This window comes from Aethalodelphis obliquidens, unplaced genomic scaffold (genome assembly GCF_003676395.1).
Source record: "Aethalodelphis obliquidens isolate GAN/ISIS:26980383/991018 unplaced genomic scaffold, ASM367639v1 scaffold28, whole genome shotgun sequence".
NCBI lineage: Eukaryota > Metazoa > Chordata > Mammalia > Artiodactyla > Delphinidae > Aethalodelphis > Aethalodelphis obliquidens.
Window position 1 is genome coordinate 16,135,283 of NW_020837972.1, and position 23,185 is coordinate 16,158,467.

The following is a 23,185-nucleotide window of genomic DNA, read 5'->3' on the forward strand; positions in this document are numbered from 1 at the left end:
CCTGGCAACCATTAATCTGCTTTCCTTCTTTATGGACTTGCCTTTTCTGGACATTTCATATAAATGGAATCATAAAATATGTGGCTCTTTGTGTCTGGCTTCTTTCACTTAGTTGTAATATTTTCAAGGTTCATCCAAGTTGTAGCACATATCAGTACTTCATTCCACTTTATGGTAGAATAATATTTCATTGTATGGATTTTTGTTCATCCATTTATCTATTAATAGACATTTGGATTGTTTCCACCTTTGGGCTATAAAAAACAGTGCTGCTATGAACATTCATGTACATAACTCCACTGTCTCATGGATAAAGCACTTCCATTAGCTAAGTCAGGTAAGCAAGGTATGCACATCAGGGACATGGGTAAATGGAGGGGTGGCCTTTCTTGGATTTGTCTTTTCCTTTCAATTCTTGTTAATTTTGGCTTCTTGGGTGCTCATGGTTGCAGACTATGGGACCTAAGATATGGATTCTTTAGCAGTTTTTGGTTGTAAAATCAGACTGTTGTTGAAACATACTCTACCCTTGCTACCAAAGCACTAAAAGAAAATGCTGTTATTTGGTATTATCCTTTAAATGTTCACCAGCCACCAGTGGAGGAGAAGGTGGGGAGGAGTGCGGAGGAGATGAGAGAGAAACTGGAAGCTGCCCCTTCTAGCTCCCTTATTTAACCTTATAGATACTGCAAAGACCATCCACAGTTGTGAACCTCTGCTCTGGTTATTCAGAGGGGAAAAAAAAATCACTCCTGGTCAAGTGTTTTTTCAAGACTGAGTTTAGTACTAGATAAAAAAAATAAGGAGAATGGTCATTATTTCATGTAATTGTAAAGTCCAAGGAAATCACTACCTTCAGGTATGGTTTGATCCAGGAGCTCAGTGATGTCATCTTGACTTTCTTTCTCCCTCCATCTTCCTGTCTCTCGTCCCCACTTTTCTCTGAATGGGCTGTTAGGAGCAAGAGGCTTACATTCTTCAAGCATAGCATCCTCAATAAAAGTAGAATCTTTGCTTCAATAGTTCCAGCAATTTCCCAGTGCAAATTCTCATTGGTCTGAAATGTGTCAGATCATTCTTGAATCAATTGTTATGACTCTGCTGGACACAGTAATTGATTGGGTAAGGGTGGTTTCCCAAAAGAAAGGGCTGGATTTTCTTACCAGAGGTAGAGACACTGTGCAAACAAGAACAACAGATGCCCCGTTCAGGTGGTCAGGGAAGGTGGTTAAATCTCAAAAGTTGGGTAAGCAAAACCAGAAATGAGTCTGCTTATTGTGGAGAGTTTGTGTGTTAGTGCGAATCTTCTCCCTGATTTCCTTCCAACAAATTATCTTTCTTCAATGCAGACTCCCATCATGGGCCAAATGAGGTCTTGGGATAACAGCAGACCTTCCAAATCCCTGTAAAAATCTGAGGATGCCATGAACTTAATGTCTCCAGCCCCTTCTTATTTCAGAACTTTCAAACAAGAACTTTCCTGTGCAGAGTACAGGGAAGCCAAGCCAATTTTCTGTTTTTGGTATTAAATTTAGACCTTTCATCCTGACCATGAGATATTTCTGGATTCTGCATGAGTATTCAGCGAATGCCAGTGTTCAAGATGCTATCCCATCTGGGGCTACTCTGCACACTGCCCACTTTATCTCATTCTTTTAAAACTGGGAAAAATGACCCAGACATAGGAACAAATTCAGAAGTAGGTTATTCCGTTATCCATTAATTGTCATTTAATGCCTTTGCCATCTAGGTTATTTGGAGATGAAAGAAATTAAATTTAAACCAAAACCTGAATTGAGCTTTGCAGAGACCCTAAATTGTCTCTGCTCTGGCAATTTAATCTTGTGGGTATGTTTAGCAGCAGAATCTGCTTTCCTAAAATGTTAAAAGGTAAATAATATGTGAAAAGTTAAACTGCATGGATGGGATTCCAGAGGTCTTATTAAATGCGTGCCTGGTACTACATTTTGTCAAATGGTTTTTTAAAATGGATTTTGTGAGATTAATGGGTAATGTAGAGGAGCCAAAATAATATGCAATTCATATTAGTTCTTTGGTTATAATTATGGGCTGAAAAATAGAATGCACCTAACATTCTTACTGTGCTCAAATAATAATTATAGCATCACTTATTGAGCACTTACTGTATGTCAGGGACTTTGTTAAATACTTCACGTATGTGTCAGAATTTATTAAAATGTTAATTTATGTGTGTACTCCTTCTGTTTCCCCTCCTCTTGAAGCAATTTGCATTGCCTTGAGTTTTACAGGCTGAAATTAGAAACAGTACTTATGCCTTTTGTAAAGGTCTGAAGTCTTTAGAGGAGCTTATACTGGTTGTCCTCAAGGGGGGAGTGGAGAGGAAAGTTCCTATTAGAGTAAGAAGAGAGTAGAGAGATGCTAAGAAGATTGGGAAAGGATCACAGGTGGTAAGTTTGGGGCAGCTCTTGAGGAGGCCACACCATCAGTCCGGTGGCTTCCAGTGTGGCCCAAGCTTTCCTTGTCCCAGGTCTGACATGGAAGCATCAATGCCATTGGACCTAAAAGGACCAGGCAGCCTGGGATGATGGGTGGGTGACCAAGCAAGCACCACGATGGGCCATCAGCAGAAGACTGCAAGTGATTCTCTGAGGCCTTGTCACTGCAAAAGAACCCAGAGACTTGCAGCCCCCAGGAAGTGTGTGAGGGAGAGATGCTCAATAATGACAGGATGGGGGCTCAGAGTTGGATTTCAGTTGATTATAAAATAATATACTTCCTCTAGCAAATCTGAGTTGTGAACTAAAATGAGTGACCTCTGCATCAGTCAGCTTCCTGGCAGGATAAAGATGGCACATTCTGGACAACTGATGAGAGCTTAATAAAGGACTATGTATAAAGGTGTGGGCGGGGTTTAGGGAAACCAGCAAGGGTCCAGCAACAAAGGCAGCTATTGCATCCCTAAACCTGAAGCAGCCAGAGAAGGGAACAGGCACCAGAAGCCCAACACAGCAGCTGTATGGAAAAGGTTACCCAACAGGAGCCTTTAGATACAGCCAGTCTTGAACTCACTCTCCTTCCACTCTCTGATCTCCTGCCTGGCCTTCCCTTGGCTAAACCCAACAGGGAACCAAAGGAGCAGGCAACCCCTTGAAGACCATCCATGCAGACTGGCCTCCCAAGGGAGAAAATGGCAGAGTGGGGATCTGGAGGGGCAGATGGACTGAATTATAAATTGAATTATACAGTCAAAATGATGGGCAGGAAGGCCCTGTGAGGCCACCCAAGCCACCGCCGCATCTCTAAGCTTCCCTGGTTCTCCAGCTGAAGATCTAGGCATCGGTGGAGTTAGGTCTAATTCTATTTCTGCACACTGCCCACACCCACGTCATCTCATTTAATCTTCACAATAGGTCTGCAAGGACAGTATTGCTTTTTCCATTTTGTAATTAAGGAAACTGAGTCCTGGAGAGTTAATAGAGGGCCCAAGGTCACATAGCCAGCAGCTGGCTGAGCCAAGATTCACACACAGGTCTCCCTGATCCCAAAGCTATTTACACCAACCCACTAAACTGTCTCAAAACTGGCTCAGCGGAGTCTGGAAGAAGGATCATAAATCAGGCCGCTGAGGCAAAGTGATTTTCTGTGTGAGGCAGAGGGATTTTCTATGTGTGAGGGCCAGGGTTAACATGCTATCTGGCTTTCTCTGCCTACAAGGGCTTTGCCAAGGAAACTCTTTTCTTTCCCAGGTAGGGCTAGTGGTTTGAAATCCAAGCGCTTACCCTGGAATCAAAGAGGGAGAAGATGGAGAGAAAACACTTGGCTGATGATGGGAAAAAAGTGTATTTTCATTTCAGATGCCTTTCAAGTTCTTTTTTTTCCAGCTGAGCGTTGGTGTATTTATAGAATTCAGGGGGAGTATTTAAGGGTAACCAGCAGTGGAGCTGCATTTTGGGACATCAGGAAGCTCAGAATCATGCAGGAAAATGTTGATGGGGTGGGACAAGAAAAGGCCAGGAGCAGCAGGGCACAAATCTTCTTCTTCATGTTGTCAAGACCTTTTCTCCCTTCTGGGATGATGACGTCAAATCAAGGTCTATAAGAGTGCTATAGATGGAATATAGAATCAAAATGACGGGCAAACGGATGGAAGGCTGAACAATTTGTGGTATAAACATACGGCAGAATATTATTCAGCCATAAAAAGAAATGAAGTATGAATACATGTTGCAACAAGGATGAACCTTGAAAACACCTTAAGTGAAAGAAGCCAGACACAAAAGGCCACATATTGTATGATTCCATTTATATGAAATATCTAGAAAAGCCAAATCCATAGGACAGAATGCAAGCTGGTGATTGCCAGGGGCTGGGGCGGTGGTGGGGGTGGGAGAATGTGGAGCAAAGGCTTCAAGGGTATGGGATTTTCTTTGAGGACGATGGAAACCTGGAAATAGACAGAGGTAGTGGTTGCACAATACTGTGAATGTACCAAATGCCACTGAATTTTCCCTTTAAAAAGGTTAATTTTATGTTATGTGAATCTCACCTCAATTTTTTAAAAAAATGATGGGCAGTCAGGCCCTTAGGAGGTCACCCCAAGTCTTCCAAGCTGTGTTTGCTCCCTATGGTTGAAGTTCCAGGAGCTGCATGGTATAAGGTCTGATTTCATTCTAGGTTTCCCTTCTCTCTCTACTCCTCCGACCACTCGTTTCCATTCAGTTGCTCAGACAAAACAAACCCATCCCAGCCTCAAGATCTTTGCACTGCTGTTCCTTCTGCCTGGCTGTTCTTTCCCCAGATCTTCACCAGCCTGGATCTGTCTCCTCAGCCAGGTCACAGCTCAAATGTTAGTTTCTCATCTAACATCTGAGGAGGTCAGGAGGTCTTTCCTGACGCTGTTACTTAAAGTAATACACCCACCAGTCATTCTCCATCATTGTGCTCTGCAGACTGTCTGTTATGGCCCATTAGTGGGTACTGAAATCAGTTTAATCATTAAATCAGTTTAATGTAAATCATGATTAACATTTTTAAAAACTGAAATTAAGTGGAATAGAAAATATCACACAGAATAAGGGTAAATATTTCTTTGACAGAAATATTTTTGCTGCATTCAAACCACTCCAAATTTATTGGCTTAAAAACAATACCTTTTGGGACTTCCCTTGTGGTACAGTGGTTAAGAATCTGTTGCCAAAGCAGGGGACACAGGTTCGAGTTCTGGAACGGGAAGATCCCACATGCTGCGGAGCAGCTAAGCCCGTGCACCACAACTACTGAGCCTGTGCTCTAGAACCCGCAAGCCACAACTACCAAGCCTGCATGCCACAGCTACTGAAGCCCATTCTCTGCAACAAGTGAAGCCACCTCCCACCTCAATGAGAAGCCCGCACACCACAACGAAGAGTAGACCCCGCTGGCCACAACTAGAGAAAGCCCACGCGCAGCAACGAAAACCCAATGCAGCCTAAATAAATAAATATTTTTTAAAAAAACCCTTTCCCCCCACAAGTCTGTGGATGAGCTCAGCTGGGCAGCTCTTCTGCTCCATGTGGTATCTCCTGGGTCATCATGTGACTAAGTTAGGCTGGGAGCTTGTCTGGGGCTGGAACATCCAAGATGGCTTCCCTCCTTTCAGTGCTGGCTGCCATTTCTCCCTCGTGTGGACTCTCTCTTTCTCCTTGTGGTGTTTCATCACTCAGTGGTCTAACCTGAGCTTCTTTACATGGCAGCTGGGTACTAATGGCATAAAAGTGAAAGCCACCAGGCCTCTTAAAGCTGAGGCCCAGAACAAGTACAGTGATCATTTCCATTGGTCAAAGCAAGTCATAAGACCCTCTCGGGTGCAGAGTCCTAACCACTGGACTGCCAGGGAATTCCCTAGACTCTACCTATTGACTGGGGAGTGGCATGTGCATACCAGGAATGATGCTTGCCAAACTGCTGGCAGATATCTTCACAGACAATCTACCACAGCTGTTCTGTGAAAGTTTCATTTCTGCTTAATGAACATGCATGGGTGTTCACTGGGTCACACAATAAGCATATTTCTTGCTGTGAATCACAGTCAAAAGGTTTAAAAAACACACTTCTTCCACATCCCTTTTTTAATATCTTCCATAGCACTTAGTACTCTCAGAACTTAATTTACTTTATTATGTCACCCCCATGAGAATATAAGCTTTCTGAGGGCTTGTCTGTCTTGTTCACTGCTATATCCCCAGCACCTGTCAGGGCCTGGCACCTAATTGGTGCTTAATAAACATCTGTTGTTGTTGAATAGGTAGTAAGAGTTATTATTAGGTGCTGAGCAGTTAAAAGAATTATCTCATTTAATTCGTTTAACACATTTGAACTCCTACTGTGTGCTGGTGAGACAACAGTGAACAAAACAGACAATAATTGCTGCCACAGAGTTTACATTAGACTAAGATACTAGAATAGTATTGAGTAGATTTGTTGATGTTATTTTGACAGATAAGGAAACTGAGAGTCAGAGGACTCAGTCAATTTACCCAAGGTCACATAGCTAATAATTTCACCCTGATACCTGGCTCTTCTCTACCCTGCCGCAGAGGCTGGGCTTTGCCCAGAGATGGGCCTAAGTGGTTACTGATCTCAATTCCTGCAACTGCTTCTCTGAAGGATCAGACATCTTTCTGGGAATCAGGCACAAGGTAGTGGGAAGAGGAGAGTCCCATGACCTCAGGGTCCCTGCCTTCCCCACTCCCTGCCCTCCCCCACTCCGTGATGACGTCTCACACCTGGGGTGTTGCAGATTTGAGCCACAGGTCTCAGTCACCCCCAACTGTCTTATCGGCATGTGACATCCCCAAGTGGCTGGGGCCTGCAGGCCTGGCAAAGAATGCAGCCCGAACAAAAATAAACCTGCCACATTCTTTGGCAGCCCCCTGCCCCTTCCCGCTCTCCAGCCATCCATCCTCACAGCAGAGCCTGCCAACGAAGGCCGAGAGAGGGAGAACAGGGTGGAGGAAGTACTGCTGCAGTCCAACCCTGAGAAAGAGAGGGAGAGGGGAAGAGAGGAAGAGAAAGAGAGAGAGAGATCACCTTATATGGGAACGTGCGCAGACAATATGTGGCAATGGCTTAGAGGGCAGCAGAGGTCAGATACCAGACAGATGGAAGAAATTAAACATGGGACAGAGAGTGTTCCTGGGCCCTGAAAACAGCTCTTGTTTCACAGCGAGTTCGCACAAAACCTGGCCCGTTTTCCTTTTTAGCCTAGGCCAAGTAAGATTTGCGTCCTAAACGCTACATGACTTTGAATCAGGCCCCTGACTCTGGCTGGCCGAGGTCTCAATCCTCGCAAGTCATTTCTCTGACGAAAAAATTCCTCTTTGCAAAAAAAAAAAAAAAAAAGACGGGGCCTGTTTCCCAAGAGTTTCCAATACCTCTCCAAAGCACATAAATTTGCTGTTAGTGAGTAAATACCCCTTCATTTCGCATTCATTCATTCATTCAACAAATATTGAGGACCAATTATACCCCATGCACTGAGCCAGGGTCTGGAAAGACAGTGTTGTTGTTGATGATGATGATGATGATGATGATGATAATAGTCGTAATAATAATAATAATAGTTAACGTGTTGATTTGCACTCATCTGGTAATGTTTCAGTTCATAATAATTTACTTAGTACCTTCCATGTTCTAGTCATTGGTGATACTGAATGTTGACCTAGAATCATCTGGTCCCTGCCCTTGTGGAGTTTACAAGGGAGTGGGGGAGTAGAAGTGACAGATATTGAACAAGTGATCCCCCTGGATCCTCACAACAGTTTTTTGAGTTAGCTACCATTACCATCTCCATTTTATACGGGGTTTTTCAGCTTCAGCGTTACGGACATTTTGGGTTGGATCATTCTGTGCTGTGTGTGTGTGTGTGTGTGTGTGTGTGTGTGTATGTGTGTGTTTGGGAGCGGCTCTGTGCACTGTAGGATATTTTGCAATATCCCTGGCCTCCACCCACTAGGCATCAGTAGCAATAACCAACACCCTCAGTTCCTCCAGTTGTAACAACCAAAAAATGCCTCTAGACATTGCCAAATGTCCCTGGGGGACAAAATTGCTTCTGGTTGAGAATCACTTTTTTCAACAGATGAGGAAGTAGGAGGGGTTATAAAACTTCCTTAAGGTCATACCACTGGCATGTAGGGCTCACACCACCGTCATTTTGATTCCAAAGCCCACGGGCCTAACCATTACAGTGTGAAAACCTGTATCCTTGACAACAGATGACTCTGGGTTTGGATGATTGTAGACCTCACTAGCTCATTTCACAAAATGGAAGTCATCTGTGTTAGTTCAGATCCTCTGAGAAGCAGATACCACGTTGAGCACAAATTTGCAGATTTACTGAGGATTTATTTATTTATGCCTATGAGGGATAAAGGGCAAGGGAGTGAGAATAGGCAAGAGACTGTTCAGACTGTGATGCTGGTCTGATACCTTGGAAGGAGAGGGGGACAGAAGGATTGGGTAGGAAGAGCCTTGGACAGCAGCACAGTTCTAAGAAAGTTTTGGCCATGCTGAAAGGGAGTTCCCCAGCCACAGTCAGCTGTGAGAGGGATTCCAAGTCGGGCAGCAATGGGGCTTCACTAGCACTCCCAGTGTGCTCTGTTATTGGCTGGGAGCAGCCCGGGGAGGTATGGCCTTGGCATGAGCTTGGTGGATCCAGAGGGGTGGGAACTAGTGCTGTCAGTCAACCATGCTCTTCGAAGCAGACACTCAGGAAGGAGTTCTGAGTGGTGCACTCCATCCATGGCTGCCACATCATCAGAGAAGTGCTGCCCAGTAGTTACAGTCACCTTAAGACAAGGAGATAAAGGCACTGGAGATGCAGTGGGCAAAAAAGCCAGGTTGGCATCCTTTAAGCAAAAGGGTTCATTTTCCTTGCAATGTCTTGAACTTCTTAGTGAACTTTGAAGTCAGCTCTAACTTGGGTACCATCAGCAAGGAGGTAAAGAGTGCAGTCTTGAGGATCTAGTTTGTAGTTTGTGAAAGTGGGCACTCTCTGAGCCTCAGTTTCCCCATGCATGTAATGGAGTTAACCTGCTTTATCTCATAGGGTTGATGTGAGGATTGAATGAATGTTCATGGAATTGCTTTTCAGAAGAAGATGGAGGTCCTCCTGCACAAACTTTCTGCCCATCCTTTGGTTTTGTAAGGACATCTCCCTGCTAGCCACACTCTCATCCTTCCAACTAAGATTCATCTTGGCATATACCCAAGGGACAACAAACTAGCATCCCCAGGGCTAAGTTTGACAGACAGGCAAGTTGTGTTTGGCTCACAGAGCACTAAACAAACAAACCAGCAGAATGAACCAACATCTGAAAATCGAGATATTTCAGGATGAGGCCAATCAAAACCAGTGAGACTCAATTACATTTGTTGGGACTGTCTGGATTTCTGGAAATCTGGATATACTATGTGGAAGCTTGGCTTAAGCTGAGAAGAGGCTTCCTGCTTCAGATGGGACATGCACTGACCTGTTTGCCACAGTTCCCCCTGCTCCCTAACATGTGTGATCTGGAAGCCACTGTCAGTTGCTGATTATCGTCACGTTTGTGCTGCCGTTCTTCCTAGAATAACATTCTTTTGTCTCGTGTACCTATTGAAGGGGAACGTGTAGACCAGGAAGCCTATGTTCTTTCTTGTATCTGCTCCTACTTCACTCACTTAGACCATCTCCTGGTGCCTGTAGCGTCCAAGTTTACCTTTAAGCTTGCCATCCTTTTAAGCCCTTCTGGAATCTTCTTCCTAAAATTATCCCTGCAATTTCATAAGAAATCTCTACATTACACCTAGAATCTTCCCCCACCACTGACTCCTTCCTCTAGCCTTCCCAATATGCACCAGTCTTCTTCTCCACACCCACCTCCCCTGCCTTGTTCCTGGGACATTCCCTTCCTCTCATGGGAAGGCCACCCTCATACCCTCTTTCCTCATTCAAATTGACTTCAAGACCCAGGTCAAACCCCCCCCATTCACCCATTCCGGGCTACAATGAAATTGTTCTTCTGGGAACTCCTAGTACAGTGAGAATCTGAACCACACACACCAGCACTCAGCTCCATAGCTGTTGAATGAATGAATGAGGGGATAATCTACATGAGTTGCAATAATTAGAAAGCAGGGTCAAGATTAGGACAAAATAAACAAAAATGTTAGTGGGAGCTATTTTGATAGGTTATGGGTGATTCTGGCTTTTCTTTATTCCTTTTAGTTTTTCCTACAATTGAGAAAAAAAATATAATAGTGAAAAGGAAGTAATGTGAGTCTGGTTTAAACATCTAGACTATAAGCAAGGTGAAGGCAAGGACCAAGTGTTAATTCTGATATATCCTCCTAACTCCCAGCAGCAGGGCACACACAGTGAGCTAGGGAGAGCTCCCTGGGAGCTAAATTAACAGCACCAGGGCTTATAACAGAGACTGTCGATTCGCTTCTCGAAAGCTTCTTAGTGAAGATGTCCCCCTTTCCTCTTTCAGACTCTCCAAACCCCAATTTTGTGTGGTGTCCCCTGCCTCTTCTTCACTGCCGTGTGCTTCATGGAAGAAGAGTCCAGTCCCAACCCCTGCACTGATCAGTCTAGCCCAGGGTTTCTCAACCTCAGTACTATTGACATTTTGGGCAGGATAATTCTGCTAATCTTGTTGAGTTGTTGTACGTGCCACCTTGGAGTTTACTTGTTATTTGAAGTAAAATTTTCCTTAATGTTGAACTGTTTAAGCTAATTTGAGTTGTGCCTTTCTGTTGCAGCATCTTAACCAACCCAGGGATGTCTTAAAGACATTGCACTCACATACAAATAAAACGACCATCAAAAACAGTGATGATCTGGGTGGTTGAGGGCAGATAGCAACATCTGGAGTTGGGGATAGGTGTGTCAATTAATAGTCCCTTTTTTTTTTTTTTGCGGTACGCGGGCCTCCCACTGCCGTGGCCTCTCCCGTTGCGGAGCACAGGCTCCGGACGCGCAGGCTCCGGACGCGCAGGCCCAGCGGCCACGGCCCACGGGCCCAGCCGCTCCGCGGCACGCGGGATCGTCCTGGACCGGGGCACGAACCCGCGCCCCCTGCATCGGCAGGCGGACCCCCAACCACCGCGCCACCAGGGAAGCCCCTAATAGTCCCTTTTGAGTACCATTGCTGATCTAAAGCTATTCCAGTTCTACGTGAAATTGCTGATAACCTGTGCAGATGCTGAGACAGAGAGAGAGGAGTTTAATTTCTTTTGCAAAACAAGGAGCAATATCTGGACTCGAACCCACTATGTCCCATCATATGAAAACTGCTGCAAAACACCAAGTTCTGTAGTTGTTAAGCTAATATTTCTGGGAGTCTACCAAACAGCCTGTAAGATGGAGCTGATTAAGGAAATGCTAAGCCAAATGGCATAACCTCTAGAAGCCTCAGTATTCTCATCTGTAAGCTGGGGAGAACAAGAGGAGAATCTCCTGGTATTGAGGATCAGAAAATACTTCATGAACCATAAAGAAGGTAATGTGTTATCAACACTAAGCAGACAAGACATACAGCAATGCTGTTCCTAAAATTGGAATGTTCTAAATTTAGGATGTGGTATGAACAAAATTATCTGTTGATTGTTTGTATGTAGTCTTGTTAAATTTCTTATGCTTCTGAGGTTCTGCTTTCTCATTTGTGTACTGCGGCAAGACCTCATTCTGACTGTGCGCTGAGGATAAAATAAGGCTCTTTGAAAAAGAGAAACATACTACTATCATTATTTCACCACAGTTTTCTTGCCCCGAGTCAGATGATAGCAACAGGGCAAACAAGACTTGCAGGCACGGACTCTACAGTAAATGTCGGCTCACCGCTACCCTCTACTGGTCATTAGCGGTACACAGGTAGATACAGAGAAGAGAGGGTCCTTGGAGAGGGACCCCAGGAAACTGAGGCTCAGAGAGGGAAAGGGACTTGCTCGAGGGCATGGAGATAGTCTTGGACAGAACATTTGGGACTCCTGATTCTTAGCTTTTTCCAAAGGGAGAAAAATGAGAGCTGGAAACTCATTATGGCTTCACTCTTGCTAAGTTCTCACAAGCTTTTCTAGATAGTCTGATTGGGACTTTTCTCTCCTGTTCTTCCCTCACCACCCAAACTGCTTGGACTTCCCATCCTTTTCTTCATACCAAGGTGGCCACCATCGGCCCTGAGGCTAAGAGTCCTGTTGGGTGCTGGGTGCTTCACAAAAGTGATCTCAGATCCTTACAACTGCTTTATAAGGTAGGCCGGGAAACTAAAGCTCAGAGAGATTAAGACTCTTGCCCAAGGTCCAACAGCAAGTAAGCACAGGAACCAGGATCTCAACTCTCACCTGAGACCCCAAAGCCCACATTCTACCTGCCACCAAAACACAAAACAAAGCAAAACATCATGGCAACTTGTGTTGAAGACATGATTAAAGGTAATCTTGTGGTTTTTTTAATGCCCCAAATGGCATTTGCTGGGCAGACATATGATGAAGCAACAAAAGAGGGAAATTTTTTGAGCACTACCACATACCAGTGACACTCATATATATTATCTATCAATTCTCCGATGACACATATATGATCTTGAATCCTGTCAACAATATTGAGTCACAAATGAGGAAATTGAGTTAAAAGAGATTAAGAAATTTGCCTAAAGTCACTTGGTGAAAGCTGGCATTCAGACTCTAATCCTCCTGCTTGGTGTTAGTATATAAACAAATTATGCTCTTAGAAGCATAAATAGAGGAGAGTATATGGTAGCCTGTGTCAGGCTAGACTGCAGGCCTCCCCTCCACAAAACCCCTCAGGCTCTCCTATAAACCATTTTCTTCCTGGAGGCCTCAGGATTTGAAGTCCTCCTGATCTGAGTTCAAACCCCTTTCCTTTTTTTTTTTTTTTTTTTGAATTTTATTTTATTTATTTTTTTATACAGCAGGTTCTTACTAGTCATCCATTTTATACACATCAGTGTATACATGTCAATCCCAATCTCCCAATTCATCCCCCACCACCACCCCCCGCCACTTTCCCCACTTGGTGTCCATACATTTGTTCTCTACATCTGTGTCTCTATTTCTGCCCTGCAAACCGGTTCATCTGTACCATTTTTCTAGGTTCCACATATATGCATTAACGTACGATATTTGTTTTTCTCTTTCTGACTTACTTTACTCTGTATGACAGTCTCTACATCCATCCACGTCTCTACAAATGACCCAGTTTTGTTCCTTTTTATGGCTGAGTAATATTCCATTGTATACATGTACCACATCTTCTTTATCCATTCATCTGTCGATGGGCATTTAGGTTGCTTCCATGACCTGGCTATTGTAAATAGTGCTGCAATGAACATTGGGGTGCATGTGTCTTTTTGAATTATGGTCAAACCCATTTCTGAGCCCTACTATGTGCCAGGCCCTGGCTGGGTATATATTTAATTTAATTCTTGAGAGAACACTGCGAGGTAGATAGCAATTATTATCCCTATTTTACAGGTGAGCAGATTGAAGCTCTGAGAAGTACAGTTGACTGTTGAAAAACATGGGTTTGAACTGCCTTGATGCACTTCCACAAAGATTTTTTTCAATAGTAAATACTACAGTACTTCATGATGCATAGTTGATTGAATCTGCAGATGTGGACAAACCACAGATACGGAGGGTTGACTCTGTATATACTCGGATTTTCAACTACGAGGACAGTCAATGCCCCTAACCCCTGTGTTGTTGAAGGGTCAACTGTATCTTGCTCAAGTATGTGGGCGAGCCCAGGTGTTGATAATTTGCCAATATTCTATGTGATATTTTCTTCATGGTCTTATTCTTCCCCATTAACATACAGGAAAATAGAGTTAAAGACAAGTGAAAATGACTGGCCTCAGGGCCTCTGCACTTACTGTTCCCTCTGCATGCAGTGCTCTTCCCAGACATCCTGGTGGCTTGCTCCCTCATCCTCCTAAGGTCTTCACTTAAAAATCATCTTCTGGGACTTCCCTGGTGGTGCAGTGGTTAAGAATCTGCCTGCCAATGCAGGGGACACAGGTTCGAGCCCTGGTCCGGGAAGATACCACATGCCGCGGAGCAACTAAACCCGTGCACCACAACTACTGAGCCTGCACTCTAGAGCCCACGAACCACAACTACTGAAGCCCACGTGCCCTAGTACCCGTGCTCCACAACAAGAGAAGCCACCACAGTGAGAAGCCCACGCACCACAATGAAGAGTAGCCCCTGCTCACCGCAACTAGAGAAAGCCCACGCGCAGCAACGAAGACCCAACACAGCCAAAAATAAAAACAAATAAATTAATTAATTTAAAAAGAATGTGATATAGCCACTCAATGGAATATTACTCGGCCACAAAACGGAATGAGCTACTGATACACTCTAAAACATGGATGAACCTTGAAAACATTACACTAAACGAAAGAAGCCAGTCACTAAAGACCACGTAGTGTATGATTCCATTTATGCGAAATGTCCGTAACAGGTAAATCCATGAAGACAGAAAGAAAACTGGTGGTTACAAGGGGCTGGTACATCCATAGAGACAGAAGGTAGATTGACAGTTGCCAGGGGCAGTGGGGGAAGAGGGAATGGAGAGTGACTGCTTAGTGGGTAAGGGTTTTCCTTTTGGGGTGATGAAAATGTTTTGGAACTAGATAGAGATGGTGGTTGCACAACACTGAGAATGTACTAAATGCCACTGAATTCTATACTTTAAAATGGTTAATTTTATGCTGTGTGAAGCTCACCTCAATTTTACCAAAAAGTTCAACCCTAAGCACATCTTATCTTCCTTCCCTGTTTGATTTTTCTCGATAGAGCACATGGCCCTCTCACATACTATATATTAGTATCTATTGTTCATCCTGTTTCTTTAGAATATAAACACCAAGAGGGTAGGGATTTTGATCTCTTTAGTTATCTCACCCCAAAGAGTCCCTGGCACTCTGTAGGTATTCGTTGCATAAATGAATTAGAAAAAGTGTGGTGATGAACCAGAGTCCCGCCCCACCAACCCACCCCGCTCTCTAGTTCTAACGGGCTCTTGATCCTCAAGCAAATTAACAGTAATCTTCAGTATGGGCTCATTTTTTCCTAAAGAGCTAAATCCATAGGCTCTCAGCTCAGCTCTTTAAACCCTTCTCTGCAGAGAGTCTGAGAGAAGAGGGGCAGGAGAGGAGACAACGAATCCATCACTATGTGGAGAAACACTGTCCACTCTGCCGCTCTGTGGCTGCCCGCAGCAATTGATTGTAACCCCAAACTGATGCTGTGAGGCCATCTTGTCCCCCAGCCAGGAGGACATCATTCCCAGCTGCTGCACAGGTGGCTCTTCAGGAGGGATATTTACAGGAACGAGTCAATAACCATTTATGAACAGCCATTCTGACACAGCTGTATACCAGGCACTTGGCCGAGTTACAAATGTAAGATATAATCATTCATTTGATCATTCATTCACTTATGTGGTTATCGAACATTCATTGAGCACCTACCATGGGTCTTACATTATGGCCCTTGATTTCAGTTTACAATTGAATTTACAGCCAAGGCACCAACACAGTATAGACCAGAGTTTCTCAGCCTTGGCACTATTGACATTTTAGACCAGACAGTTCTTTGCTGTGGGCGTTGATCTGTGTATTGTCGGATGTTTAGCAGCATCTCTGGCCATTAGATGCCAGTAGCACTCCCTCAATCATGACAACGAGAAATGTCTCCAGACATTGCCAAATGTCCCCTGGGGGTGAACAATCACCCCTGTAATGAACCACTGGTTTAGATGAGTATTTTTTCCCCAAACCCAGATAAACCACAATTATCAGAGAGAAGAAAAACACATTTAAAATTATTTTTGCTGTTCAATCTTTCCTCTCTGTCTCTTTCTGTCTCTCTCTGTCTATTTCTTTCTGTGTCTCTGTCTCTTTCTCTATCTCTCTGTCTCTGTCATTCTCTGTCTCTGTCTCTTTGTCTCTGTCTCTCTGTTTCTCTCTCGATGTATATACATATATGTATACATTCTTTCTTTTGCTAGTTAAATTGGAAAGGGAGAGCATAACAGCTAACATCTGTAAAGGGCATATAGTGTTAACTTTATTATAATAATAATTATTATGAACCTGCACCATTCAACACTTTAAGTCCCTTATCTCAATTACTCTCACAACCACCCTACGAAGAAGATGCCATCAATGCCCATTTTACAGATGAAGAAATTGAGGTTCAGAGGTGTTAATCAACTTGTCTAAGGCCACACTGAGAGTAATGGGCACAGCTAGTGTTCAAATCCAGTTCTGTATGATTCCAAAACACGAGCTTTTCACCACCACATTACATATTCCCAGCTCCTGGCACAGAGCCTTGCACATAGTAGGTGTTCAGTAAACATTTGTTGTCTGAATTAATAAACAAAGGGATGGGGAAAGGATTGTAAGAAAGGTCTGGAGAAGCATAGGCTCCTACTTTGGGGCCTGATGCTCAGGAGGGACATGTACTATTTTACTTCTTTCTGTTATTCATCCATCCACCAGTCCATTGGTCTATCCATCAATCCATTCATTCATTCACCAAGCATTCCCTGAAAACGTGGGTTGTGCCTGCTACCTAGGTGGGATTCTGGTTTCAAGATACTTGAGGAGACATGACATGTGTTCAGAAATAATTGCAACCTCAGGTTCAAAGTGATAAGCCATATTATGAAGGTACACATAAAGGTTCTACTAGTCAAGACTCTTTTGGTTCAAAGTGATAGGAGGGTCTGCTTCAACTGGCTTAAGCAGAAAAGGGAAGTTACTCGCTCCTGAAACTAGTCAGGCCTTCTGGCATGGCTTGATCCAGATGTTCAAATAATGTCATCAGGAATCCCTCCATCATTTCCCTCTGGATTTCTGTGAGTTGACTTCATTCCCTGCTGCTAAATGGCCACCAATAATTTTAGGCCCATATCCTACCAGCTTAGCAACTCCAGCATAAAGAGAGCACCACTGTTTCAGTAATTTTAACCAAAGTTCCAAGACATATCAGACTGACCTGGCTCACATGTCCAGTCTTGAACAGAGCACAGTAGCAATGACGAAGTGTCTCAGACTGGTCCTGGATCCACTCCTGGGGCCTGTGGGTGGGGACAAAATCAACTGAGAATGTAGAAGGCACAGTTCTGTCAAAGGAAAACCAGAAGAGAAAATAAGGCCAGACAACAAAACCAACAGATGTCTACTCCAGGTATGATGGGGGTTCAAAGGAGAGAGCAGCCTCTTCTAGCTGGCAGATCAGGGAAGACTTTTTGGATCTTGTGGAGTCTGTGAGCTTTGATATCACCTAAGGAACCCAGAACAGGACACAGCCTAGGAACTGATTGGAGACTCCAATACTCCACACCCAAGACTTTGACTTTCAGACACCCCCGCCAGTGCCAAGATAGGGCCCATTCCCTTGGGAAAAACACAAATAGGTCATTATTTACCTGGGCAAATAAATTCTCTATAGAGCTCTTCCCAGGCTGGGCCATATTACATGCCTTATAGCTGTCCAGGTCCCCTATGAACACAAAGATTTCCTTCCGCATGTGGGAGAGGCTACTCATTCAGCTCCAGGTCAAAGGACCATTCCATTGGTACCAGTGGCAGGAACTCTTGCTTGTCTTTCAATATCCATTCTCCTTTCTCAAGAAAAGTAAGAAAACTCCTGATCCAATTTTAAGCAAGCAACATGGTCAAACAGAATAAGGACTACATTTCCCACCTCTTGTTGCAGGTAGGTGTGGTCACGTGACTAAGTTCTGACCAATGAGCTGCAAGTGGCAGTGACAGGCCACGCCCTTGAAGGGAGGAACATGCCCTTTCTTTCTCCTTTCCTCCTTCTTCCATCCTTCTATTTGGAATTTGATCCTGATGGGGAGCCATTTTTGACCATGCTGATGAGGGCAACACCCTAGAGATGGGTCCCTGATGAATTCATTGCTCAGAACCGCCATACCAGCCCTGGACCATTTTCATCCACACTGCATGTGAGAAAGAAATCAATTTCTACCTTATTTAGGCTACTGTTATTTGGGGTCTCTATTGCATGCAGTTGAGCTCTGTATCCTAACTGATATAGTGCCTGTATCTGGACATTTCCAATGACCTTTGGGCAGAGAAGGGAAAAAAATAAGGATGTACGTCCTTGATAAATGCTAGTATGAGACTGCACTACCTCATTTAATCACCAGGACACCATAAGGTAGGTATTACCATCCCCTTTTACAGATGGGGAAAATGAGGCTCAGGGAGGTTAAATAACTTTCTTCAGATCACATAGAAGTGGCAGAGTTGCGATATATGCTCAGAACCACCTATTCAAATTAGCTCCAGAAAATGATTTTCATATTAAAGACATAGTTCTCATGGAATCTCCTACAAAATCTATAGCCTTAGGAAGGGCAAGAATCAGGGTGATTCCAGGGACCACATCAGTTAGAGCTGGAGGACTTTCACCCTAGAGCTCCTCCTTTTACTTGATTCCCTTAATGCCTTTGTCTCTTAATTTAAATTCTTTTTTTAAAAAATATTTATTTATTTATTTGGCTGTGCCAGGTCTTAGCTGCAGCATGGGGGATCTTTTAGTTGTGGCATGCGGGATCTTTAATTGTGGCACACGGGCTCTTTAGTTGCGGTGTGTGAACACTTAGTTGTGGCCTGTGGGATCTAGTTCCCTGACCAGGGATTGAACCGGGGTCCCCTGCATTGGGAGCGTGGAGTCTTAGCCACTGGACCACCAGGGAAGTCCCTTAATTTATATTCTTTTTTTAAAAATTAATTTAGTTATTTATTGTGGCTGCGTTGGGTCTTTGTCGCTGCAATCAGGCTTTCTCTAGTTGTGGCGAGTGGGGGCTACTCTTTGTTGTGGTGCGCGGGCTTCTCATTGCAGTGGCTTCTCTTGTTGTGGAGCACAGGCTCTAGGTGTGTGGGCTCCAGTAGTTGTGGCACGCGGGCTCAGTAGTTGTGGCTCACGGGCTTAGTTGCTCCATGGCATGTGGGATCTTCCCGGACCAGGGCTCCAGCCCATGTCCCCCTGCATTGGCAGGTGGATTCTTAACCACTGCACCACCAGGGAAGCCCCTTAATTTGTATTCTTGATAGAGAGATCCCAATTGGTCACTGGCCAGCCACTGTGCTGACTCTGCTTGGCAGTTACCCATCCTGGTCCAATCAGCCCTGGTTAGGGATATGAAGGCCTGCTGATTTCAGGTTGAGCTAGAAGAAGTTAGGCATGGCAGAAAAATTTATAATCTCTGCTAAAATTCAATCTTTGAATATTGGGTTATTGAACCTGGGCATAGAGCAACCACTCTCCTTGTCTTCTAGGAGCTTATATCCTCTTATTATTATTGTTACTATAATTAATAACATATCACTATTAATGAAAAGCTGCAATTCGCTGAACACTATTATGTACCAGCCATGGTGCTTTTAATGAGTAATCTCATGTAATTCCTTTAAAGAAAATCAGTCAATCAGAGACCTTTCATCATGTATGGCAACACAGGGACATTTGGGATTTAAGAGGTGTGCTTTGGGAAAAGAAGTATAATTATTCCATTTTCACTTAATTGGAGAAACTAAGTGGTAGGTGCAGTTGTAAAGGAAGGCAAGCTCCTGGGAAGGCAGATGGTAAGTAGGAGGCTGTTCAGGCATAAGGGAAATGGGGGTGGGAATGAAAAAGAGACAGACAAGGGAAATTAAGTTTGACTGGATAAAATGGACAGTGAGAGTTTTGATAAGAGCAATGAAATGGGCAGGGAGAAGTACAGAGGTCTTCAAATCATGGACTCTCTCACCACGCCCTCCCTCTTCCACCAGAAGAGAACTAGGGTGCTCTCCCCACCTCTTCTTCCTGGGGCCTCCAGAGACCCTGAGCTCAGCCTGCTGGCCTGCCCCTCAGCTAGGGGCCTCACTTCCTGTTTGCTGTAACTGCTCTATTCCATGTCACCATCTCCATGTGTCCAGATCCAGCCTGGTGGCCTGATCCCTGTTCCTATCCATTCCATTGGCTTCTCCATTTGGCTTGGAACTCTTGAGCTAGACTGAGACTATGCTGATGAATGCCACATGACTGGCTCCACAAAAAGGGTGGAAGTAAGTCAACATCTTTGACGTGAAGATGCTGTCATTTTGACAGGGGCCAAGAGAATGAGACTATTTTAGTTAAACTTGTTTGATGGTGAGGCATAAATACTCAGTCACACTATGTCACTGTGATATAATAAGAATATATATTAGGTCTCAGCCCCTGGTTCCTGACACAGAGCTCCTAAAACCCTTGTAATTTCCTGAGTTATAGGGGTGCTAGGAGCATCTTTTGTTTGAATGTTTGGTCTTTGTCCCTGATTCCTGACACAGAGCTCCTGAATTTCTTGGAATTTCCTGGGTTATAGGAGCATCTTTTGTCCTAAAGAGGCCACTCTTGGTGGGCTCCTGGACAGGCTCAGGATAGGGCTGGTCACCAAGAAGACCAAGCCATGATTAGAGGCTTGGAACTTTCAGTCCCATCCCCATCCCCCAGGGAGGGAAGAGGGGCTGGATATTGAGTTAATAACCAATCATGCCTAAGTGATGGAGCCTCCATAAAAATCCCTGTACTATGGAGCTTGGAGAGCTTCTGGGTTGGTGAACATGTCCAAGTGCTGGGAGGGTGGCAAACCCCAACTCCATGGGGACAGAAGTTCCTGTACTTGGGCCCCTTCCAGACCTCACCACCCTATCTATGTACCTCTTCACCTGGCTGTTCTTTTGTCTTCTTTTTTATGTCCTTTACAGTAAACCAATAAACATGTTTCCCTGAGTTCTCTGAGCCATTACAGTAAATTACTAAACCCGAGGAAGGGGTCACGAGAACCCCCAATTTGTAGCCAATCAAACACCTGGGACGCACTACTTGTGACTCGCATCTGAAGTGGGGGCAGTCTTGTGGGACTGAGCCCTTAACCTGCGGGGTCTGTGCTAACTCTAAGTAGTTAGTGTCATGATTGAATTGTAGGACCCCCTTTTGGTGTCCAGAGAGCTGGGAAATTGGTTGGTGTGGAAAACCCACATATTTGGTGTCAGGAGTGTTGTGAGTGTAGAGACTGACAGTGGCTTTTCCTTTTAGTCACGATTATTATACATATGATCAGAGAGAAATATATAACATGGGATTTCATGAAAAAAAAAACCCAAAATAAGCTGTAAATGGGTCAGGGTTCTTGGACTCCAGAATTAATGAGGAATTCTCTGTTCGGGGTCACTCTAGGGACCTTCGGAGCTGGTGGGTCTTCATGCCGCAGCCCCACCCTCAGCTCCTCTGTGCTTTCTCTCTGTCTCCCTGCTTCTGCTTTTCATTTCATGCCCTAAATTTCCATCTATTCAGCATAACTTTATTCTGCTTTCCCCTCTATGCTCTGTAACAGAATGCCCTGTTGGAATTAAACTAATGGTTTTTATCTCTGCTTTAATGAGAGAGATGGTGACTCACTGATACAAGGAAAGTATTTCGCCTCCTGAGGGTGATGTATTCAGCTTTGGGGTTAAAAAGGGGAAGCTTTCAAGCACATGTGGATATCCTGGTAAGTTAAAAAAACCAAAGAACAGAAAACTTGGTTTCTAAAAAAAATTAAACATACAATTGCCATGATCTAGCAATTCCACTTCTGGCTATATACCCCAAAGAATTGAAAACAGGGACATGAACAGAAATCTGTACAACGATGTTCAGAGAAGGACTATTCACTATAGCCAAAAAGGTGGAAACAAACTAAATGGAGAGAGAGAGAGAGAGAATTATTCAGATTTTAAAAGGAACGAAATTCTTTCTTTCTTTCTTTCTTTTCTTTCTTTCTTTCTTTCTTTCATTTATTTTTTGCGGTATGCGGGCCTCTCACTGTTGTGGCCTCTCCCGTTGCGGAGCACAGGCTCTGGATGCACAGGCTCAGCGGCCATGGCTCACAGGCCTAGCCGCTCCACAGCATGTGGGATCTTCCCAGACCGGGGCACGAACCTGTGTCCCCTGCATTGGCAGGCGGACTCTCAACCACTGTGCCACCAGGGAAGCCCCAAAATTCTTTTTTTAAATTGAAGTATGGTTGATTTTACAATATGTGTTAGTTTCTGGTGTACAGCAAAGTGATTCAGATTATATATATATATATGTGTATGTGTGTGTGTGTATGTGTATATTCTTTACCATTATAGTTTGTTAAAGATATTGAATATAGCTCCCTGTGCTATACAGTAGGACCTTGTTTTTTATCTATTTTATATATAGTAAGTTATATCTGCTAATCCCAAACTCCTAATTTATACCCACCCCCTTCCCACTTTGGTAAGCATAAATTTGTTTTCTATGTCTGCAAGTCTGTTGCTATTTTGTAAATAAGTTCATTTGTATCATATTTTAGATTCCACATATAAGTGATATTGTATGATATTTGTCTTTCTCTGTCTGACTTGCTTCACTTAATATGATAATCTCTAGGTCCATCCATGTTGCTGCAAATGGCATTATTTCATTCTTTTTAATGGCTAAGTAGTATTCCATTGTATATATACACGACATCTTCTTTATCCATTCATCTGTCAATGGACATTTAGGTTGCTTCCAAGTCTTGGCTATTGTAAATAGGGCTGCTATGAACATTGGGGTGCATGTATCTTTTTGAATTAGAGTTTTCTCTGGATATATGCCAGGAGTGGGATTGCTGGATCATATGGTAACTCTATTTTCAGTTTTCTTAAGGAAACTCCATCATTTGCAAATATTTTCTCCCATTCTGTAGGTTGTTTTTTCATTTTGTTTATGATTTCCTTCACTGTGCAAAAACGTGTAAGTCTGATTAGGTCCCATTTGTTTATTTTTGCTTTTATTTCTATGGCCTTGGGAGATTGACCTAAGAAACATTGCTACATTATATGTCTGAGAATTTTTGCCTATGTTCTCTTCTAGGAATTTTAGGGTGTCATATCTTATATTTAAGTCTTTAAGCCATTTTGAGTTTATTTTTATGTATGGTGTGAGAGAGTGTTCTAAATTCATTGATTTACATGTGGCTGTCCCAATACTGTTTGCTGAAGAGACTGACTTTTCTCCATTGTATATTCTTGCCTTCTTTGTCAAAGATTAATGGACTGTGGGTTTATTTCTGGGCTCTCTATTCTGTTCC

At 43.7% G+C, this 23,185-nt stretch overlaps 1 protein-coding gene across 3 annotated transcripts in view; it reads right to left on the reverse strand.

The window, feature by feature from the left end:
- The window catches only part of IFT81 (intraflagellar transport 81), a 142,800-nt gene that overhangs the window by 86,733 nt on the left and 32,882 nt on the right, over positions 1 to 23,185 (reverse strand). For 2 of the 3 annotated variants that reach the window (XM_027124807.1, XM_027124806.1), the window contains exon 2: positions 17,041 to 17,122. The gene's annotated coding sequence lies outside the window, so the exon portion shown is untranslated. Of the gene's footprint in view, positions 1 to 17,040; positions 17,716 to 23,185 lie in introns of those variants that run through there. The other variant, XM_027124809.1, reaches the window with a different exon arrangement.